Consider the following 8528-nt stretch of genomic DNA (forward strand, 5'->3'; position numbering starts at 1 on the left):
GGAAAGAATGAACAGTCTACTCCTTCATCTGTGTAACACAGATAAAAGGCAACAACTCATAGGCCAGATTTACATGCATGAGGCTTACTGGGGAGTGCTGAGGGTTGAACGGTATCCTCCAAAAGATATGTTGAAGTCCTAACCTTCTCTATCTGGGAATGCAACTTCATCTGCAAGATACAATCAAGTTAAGGTCATTAGGCAGGGCCCTAATCCAGTAAGATGGTACCCATGTAAGAAAGAAGAGACACAGAGGCTGACACAGAGAAAGACGCTGTGAAGCCACAAAGGGACACCAGATACTGTGAAGATGCCCCTGCAAACCAAGGACTATCAAGGTTGAGAGCAACACCAGAACCTAAAAGGAAGGCACGGAACAGATTCTCCCCTGGAGCCTTCAAAGAGCTTGGCCCCGTTGAGAACTTGAATTATGGATTTCCAGCCTCCAGGACAGAGAGAATAAATGACTATTTTAAGCCACCCGGTTTGCGGTTTTTTGTTCTGGAAACCTTTAGAAACTAACACCGGGTATGTTCTCCGAAGTAACACCTAAATGGCAGTTGGGGCACAGTTGGGCAGAGGAAGAAGAAACAGTGAAGCAGGTACAACAGGACCTCAGCTAATCGCACCAGGAAACTGGAGCTGCAAAGGTCCCTCCAAGTTTTTCCCCAACGAAGGCGAACTGGGCATTTGTTCTCCTGCACAGACTAGCCATTGGATGTAGGCCAAACCAGGATGTAATCCTCCAGCCAAGAATCATGCCCAGAGAGGGACTCAGCTATGAGCTCTGTTTTTGAAGGGCTTTTTATCTTTGTTAAATAGTGTTTTTATAGGGACACCTGGGGTGGCTCAGTCAGTTAAGCGCCTGCCTTCAGCTCAGGTCATGATCCCAGGGTCCTGGGATCAAGTCCCACCATTGGGCTCCTTGCTCAGTGGGGAGTCTGCTTCTCCCTCTGCCTGCCACTCCCCCTGCTTGTGCTTTCTCTGACAAAGTCTTTTAAAAAATTATATTTTTATAATGCTAAAATATTTCATATTTCTATTTTCAAATCTCAATATTTTTGTCATGTTTATTGTCTTACACTGGAGTATCTATATGTAATGTCAGTAATAGATAACATTTATCTTTTAATCAAATTGTGAATATCAGGGACCCAACTGTTTATTCTAGGTTGTTGGCCAGTTTTCTATACAATGCTCTTTCCCCAGTGATTAGTTATACCATAAATTCACATAGATGTTTATTTCTAAACCATCTATTCTTTCACGAAATCCTGTACATGATTGTTACTTTACATAATTTGATGTTGTACCTTAAACATTTCTTTGGCTTTATTTCACCACATATACTTGCAAAGAAACTTAAATTCAAAAGGCTCATTTTCAAAACATTCAGTGGGAAATTCATTGATTGTACTCCATTTTTAGATTAGCTTTGTGATATCTGACATCTTCACAATATTGATTCTTTCTATTGAAATTTTCTTGGTGAAATTCTATAGGTTTCTTCATAAAGAGCTTATTGATGCTTTTGACCATTTCTGTGCTTGTTAACTTTAAATTTATTCTCCAGTGTAAGAGCCCTTGGTTCTATGTTAAGACCTGGGTTTCTGTTTTTCTTTCATTAAATTTATCAATACATTATTTGTATATTTGCTAGTTGTCCTTCTTTCCAACGACTTTTCCAAACTATTGGAGATGTTCTAATAAGGATCAGATTTTTTAGAGAGAAAAATCCTGTCATCTGCTAATTATGTCAGTATAGTATCATTCCTACGATGATCGTCCTTTTCCTATTGGACTTAGAAGGGTTCTATAATTTAAGTTACCAGGTCTTACGATATTTTGACAAATTTTTTTCAGGGTAATAAAGTCTGTTCCCCAGCTTATAAAATAATTATGATTTTTTGGATCTTAGAGGTACCTTTGTTTTGTTGTTCTTAATTTGACAACAGGGCACCGAGCAGTCTGGCTCCAGATCAAAATCCAATGGGTGATCCTTCAGGCCAACCCCAAGCAATTATGAAGGCTTTACCTGCCCTCCTCATGGCAGACATGGTGCATAGAAATGCACTGCATTCTCAGAGGGAGTTTCAGTCAAGGATCCAGGCCCCAACCCTGCCAGCCAGCCATTTCTATAGGAATACCTGCCTTCCCTGCCTAGGCCTTAGGCACCTCCATTCACAGGTTGCCCTTGACCAAGACTTCTCCAGTGCCTCTGCTTAGACCCACTTATGAGTAAGGACTTGAAGACACCGTTCTCCACCAGGACTCCATCCTCAGCCTTTTTCCTCGCCTATTCTTCCCCTCCTCCAATCTTTTCCTATTCCCCAGGTCCATAAAATGTCAGAGACCTTTGTACATAGCTCTGAGCAATTGTGTTTGATGTTGAAGTATTTCAATAGCACGTATAGAAATTTTTCTTCATTTTTACAAAACCTGAGCGTCTTTAATGAGGGGTCTAAAAAAATGGCATTTTTGACAGCTGACAATTTCAATTTTTACATTTACCGAATGTTATGTTGTTACCTTTTCTGTCCTTTTTCCTCAATTTTTCCAGCATTTAAGTATCAGATTTCTATTTTCTAATGTGGTTTATTAAAACTTCAACTTTTATTTTTCTATTAATGTTGGGAAATTCAGTATCCATAACAGTGAACTAATCAAAAAGAAACATGCTTTTGGTTAGCACCACAGAAATCTTACTGAAATCTAATTTTTATGCCAGACTTTCTCTCTTACACTTTGGATGTTTTAAAAATCCTGCACACTTCAAAGTCACAAAGTATCAGCAATTACTTGTTTTGCATAATGATTTTAAACACTGGTGCACCATTTTCTTTTCCAAGTATTTAAAAAAAAAAAAGATTTTATTTATTGAGAGAGAGAGAGAATGTGTGCCAGCGTATGAGTAGGGGGAGGGGCAGAGGGAGAGGGAGAAGCAGACTTCTCGCTGAGCAGGGAGCCCCACACAGGGCTCCATCCCAGGACTCTGGGATCACGACCGGAGCCAAAGGCAGATGCTTAACCTACTGAGCCACCCAGGTACCCCGCTCACATCCACAAGTACTCTTTCTTATAACCCATGATATCCTTGGTCTCATTATTTTAAGGCTTGGTTGCATTCTTAGGACTTTTTGTTTTGTTTTGGGGCAAAGTTGACAAGAGGTAAAATTTCAGATTCAATGCATTATTTTTATTTTCTCATACAATTTAAATGACAATTTGCTTGAGAACAGCATTACAGATGGCCTATAAGTCTGATAAAAATTGGAGAACTACATAATACAAAATGTAGGTGTGTATGCACACGGGCAATAGGAACCCTCATGCATGCTCACGAGGAAGTAAACTAGTATAACCGTCCTGGAAAATTGTCTTGCATTAATCAAGTTTTATGAATTATGACCTAGTAACTCCATTTCTAGATTTGCATGACAAAAATTTTGCTTACATCCAAATGGAGACATGCATGCATGAGAATTCCTCTACGACATTATCTGCTGAAGCTGACAATTAAAGGCAAATGAGGGGACACTAATAGAGCAGACAGTTTATAGTAAATATGCACAATGTTAAAAATTAAATGTTTCCTGCTCAGTAAATATGTGAAAAAAAAGAAAAAAGGAGAAAGAGAATACAAATAAATTCACATAAGAATCCCTAGTAACATATAGGCTACCAAGACTAAGTCAGGAATAGGAAATCTGTACTGTTCAACGATGAAAAATTTAATCAGTAATCAAAAACCTCGCAACAAGGCAAAGTCTAGGACCAGATTTCTTCACTAACGAATTCTACCAAACATTTCAAGGATTAATGCCAAGCCTTCTCAAACTACCAAAGTTTAAAAAGCGAACACACCCAAACTCATTTTATGACGCTGGCATTACCCTGATACTAAAGCCAGCTAAGTACATATCAAGAAAAGTACAGACCAATATTCCTGATGAATATAGACGCTAAAAATCTCAACAGAATATTAGCAAACCAAATTCAGCCGGTCCATTAAAAGACTTAATCCCACAATCAAATGGGATCTGAGATGCAAAAATGGTTCAAAATACATACACAATAATAAATGTGATACACCACATTAACAACATAAACTACATAGATGCAGAAAATGATTCTGACAAAATTCAATGGTCAGTCATGATTAAAAACTCTCAACAAGTCCAACAAGTCGGATATAGAAGTAACATACTTCAAAATAAAGGCTAAGACAAGCCCACAGCTACCATCAATCATAAATAGCTAAAAGCTTTTCTTCTAAGATCAAAAACAAAGGTTCCCACTCTCACTAATCTTAGTCAACATTAGTACTGGAAGTCCTAGCCAGAACTATCACGCAAGACAAATAAAAGCCCTCCAGAACGGAAATAAAATTGTCTTTGTTTGCAGATATGATCATACATATAGAAAACCTTAAAAACTCCACCAAAAAAAAAAAAAAACCACACAACTAGTCAACAAATTCAGTAAAGTTGCAGGATATAAAACCAACATGCATAACTGATTCTATACACAAGTTACAAAATACTTTAAAATGATAAAATACTCCCATTCACAATAGCTCCAATAAAATAAAATTCCTAGGATAAGTTTAACCAAGGAGTTGAAAGATCTGTACACTGAAAAGTCCAAAACTTTAGTGAAAGAAACTGAAGAAGACACAAAAGGATTTTCCATTTTCAGAAATGATTGTTAAAATGTCCATATTACCCCCAAAGCCCTCTCTAGATTTAGTGTAATCCTTATCAAAATTCCAATGGCATTTTTCATAAATACATAAAAAAAAAATCCTGAAACTTGTATAGAACCACAAAAGACTCCAAATAGACAAAGCAATTTTAAAAGGTAACAAGCTGGAGATACATTTCCTGATTTCAAGCTATATTAAGAAAGCTATTCTAATCAAAACAGTATGGCAGTGGCATAGAAAAAGACACAGACCAATGGAACAGAACTGAGCCCAGAAATAAACCCCTGATATATGATCAAATAGTATTTCACAAGGAGCCAAGAATACTCAATGGGAAAAGGATAATCTCTTCAATAAATGGTTTGGGGGAAACTGGAGAACCACATGCAGAAAAATATAATTGAACTCCTATCTTACATTACAAAAATTAACTCCGAATGGATCAAAGATTTAAACATAAGATCTGAAACCATAAAATTCCTAGAAGAAAACATAAGGGAAAACTTCTTGACATTGGCCTTGGCAACAATTTTTGGATATAACTGCAAAAGCACAAGCAACAAAATTAGCAAGTGGAACTACAAACTACAAAGCTTCTGTACAAAAATCAAGAAGCCAATCTATAGAATGGGAGAAAAATGTGCAAATCATTTGTCTAAGAGATTAGTATCCAAAACACATGAAGAACCCATTCAACTCAGTTGCAAAAATAAGAGAATGAGCAAAGGAACTGAATAAACATTCGAACAATAAAAATGGCCAACAGAAAAAAAAAATGGCCAACAGATACAATAAAAGCTCAAGATCACCCAGGCAAATGCAATTCAAAAGCACAATGCCATAATACTTTGCACCTGTTAGAATAGCTATATCGATCACAAGAAATAAGTATTGGCAATGATGCGGAGAAAAAAAAAATAAGTATTGGCAATGTTCTCTGTTGGTAAGAACGTCATTTATACCGCCACTGTGGAAAACAGTATGCAGATTCCTCAAAAAGTTAAAAATAGAACTGCCATATAATCCAGCAACTCCACTTCTGGGTGTACATACGAAGTACACAAAATCACTGTGGAAGAGTGATGCAGCCACTGTTGGTTTATACGGCATTATTCTCTATGACCAAGATACAGAAACTAAGTGCCAGTCGATGGATGAATGGGTAAAGATGTGGCATATAAACACAATGGAACAGTATTCAGCTGTGAGAAAAATCCTGTCATTTGAGACAAAATGTACTGACCTTGAGGGCGTTATGCTAAGGGAAGTCAGACAGAAAAACAAATATTGTGTATTATTTATATGTGGAATCTAAAAAGGCCAAACTTGTAAAAACATTAGAATCGTGGTTCTCAGGGGCTGGGGGAAGTGGGGCGATGTTAGACAAAGGGCACAAGCTTCCGGTGAATAGATAAGTTCTGGGGATCTCACGTGCAGCACGATGATTACAGCTAATGACACAGTACTGTATACTTGAAAGTTGCTAAGAGAATAGAACATAAATGGTCTTACCACCCCATTGATAATTATGTGATGGGCTACAGGTGTTAGTTACCACTAGCATGGTAATGGTCCTACAATACATGTGTATCAAATCAAGTTGCACACCTTAAAGTCATGCCATTTGTATTATCTCAACTAGAAAAATTACATCTCAAAAACAAGTTCTTGGACATTTGTCAATTCCACTTTTTAAAGGTTTTATTAACACATTGTTTTTTATTTGTTCCTCTTGCTTATAACCCCTGAGGATTATACAATAATCCTCATAAGGTCACTTACAGGGGATTATACAAGTATATCCTTCATTTATAACATTTTAAAATCTTTATAAATTTTAATGTTCTTTCCCCAAATTTTGAGTTCTTTAAGTAGGCACAATATATTGGTGTTTCTTATTCCTAATTTGTTTTTAATTTTTTGGTCTTAAAATTCTACCTAAACATTAATAAGTATCTTAAAGAAGCTACAGAGATGTCAAATAGAGAGATTTAAGCAAATGCCTACAGAACTGTAACACACAGTGACAGCAAACATCTATGCACACGATTATTTCCCTTTGAAGCCCTCATTATAAACAGACATATGGAAAGAGGAAAGATAATTGTGACCAATTATTCGGGAATTAGTATGTGTGTTTAAAGAAATAAAACGTATATGAATAATCCTGGAGATGAGCAGTTAGGGGAAACAGGACTACAATTCATCCATGTACTTGTAAAACCACATTATTCTTTTAAAATAAATAGTATGCAGTTTTTCCTACTGGACAAACATGGAAAGATACTAGCAAAACATGATTTCAAATATAACTTGTCAGTTACAAATAATTTTAAGTCATTTAAGAAAACATACATACGCTACAGGTCACAAAAATTTACTTCTCCCTGGACAGGTGATTAAATAGCAAAAGAAAATCGGTCCCAACACTGGTTATGTTTTGAAAAGGGAAACGATCATTAAATATTTTAAAATGTTAAATCTAAGAAACAAAAGACAGAAGTGGCTACATGAAAGTCACCAGTGCTCTATCATGATCTCTGCAGGATAAACATTCTCTAGAAAACCATTTTCTCCAACAGGGCAACCGAAAGTACCCCCCAGACTTCCCATTTTCACTACCATGTTTCAGTTTTCTCCACAAAGCTCATCACAGCTGACACAATACATGGCGGTCCAACACAGTGATTAAGAACATGACGTAGAGCCTCATGGGTCATTTGGATGGACTTTGTTAACTCAAGTAAAATGAGAGGCATCGGAGTATTTAAGCAGAGAAATGAAATGACCTGACTTACACCATAAAGGGACCAGTGGAGGCTCTGCGCAAATCGATGGTACTGGACATACCCAGCAACAAGGAGACCAAGCAGCAGTGTGACAGTTCAGGAAGCAAACAGTGGACGTCCATCTCCAACATCAGAAGTGAAGACTACGGCCATTACAGCGACTGCTCAACCAGCTCCCACAGTAAAGGATTTGTCTCATGGATCTGAACTTAATCATACAACAGAGAAGATGGAGAGGCGGAGTGAGAAAAATATATATAGGTATCCTGGTGTTTCTACTTCTGATTGGATCTTGAGTGGTACCAGCTGTGAGGTAAATAAGGTTGAGGAAAATTTACAAAGTTAAATAAAGATCATCTAATTACTGATTTGATGGGAGTGAGGTGGTCTACAGGTAATGGGCTGGATGGTGTGGCATTTATCAAGATTGCTCACGTGAGAGAGATAGCCGGTTTACACGTAGAAGCCCAGTCCCCAGCTGAATCGAATGTTTGATCCTATGGTAGATTCAGTCAACATCTACTGGAGTGTTGGATAGAGAACCAAAAGTAGACTTAGGAAAGGAACATGCTAAGAGAAGTACCAGTGGAAAAAAACGGGATCCAGGAGCCAAAATTTGAAGATCGAAGCAGTGAACCATGTCAGTTGCAGCAGAGGGTAAATAAGAAACTGAATGTCCTCTTTTACATATAACAATTAGAAACTTATTAATGACTTTAGTAGAGCAATTTACATTTTACAATTACTTCTATGAGCAACAGGTAATGAAGAACAGTCTCCAAGATGGAGATCACTGTGTCATGATTTTGTGCATTACATAAAATCTAGCTGAGAAAACTATCTTTAAAAATATGGCTTATAGGGGCGCCTGGGTGGCTCAATCAGTTAAGTGTTTGATTCAGCTCAGGTCATGATCCCAGAGTCCCAGGATCGAGCCCTGCATCAGGCTCCCTGATCAATGGGGAGTCTGCTTCTCCCTCTACCCCTCACCCCGCTCGTGCTCACTCACACCCTGTCTCTGAGTGTCTCTCAAT

The sequence above is a fragment of the Ursus arctos genome, unplaced genomic scaffold, assembly GCF_023065955.2.
Source record: "Ursus arctos isolate Adak ecotype North America unplaced genomic scaffold, UrsArc2.0 scaffold_17, whole genome shotgun sequence".
NCBI lineage: Eukaryota > Metazoa > Chordata > Mammalia > Carnivora > Ursidae > Ursus > Ursus arctos.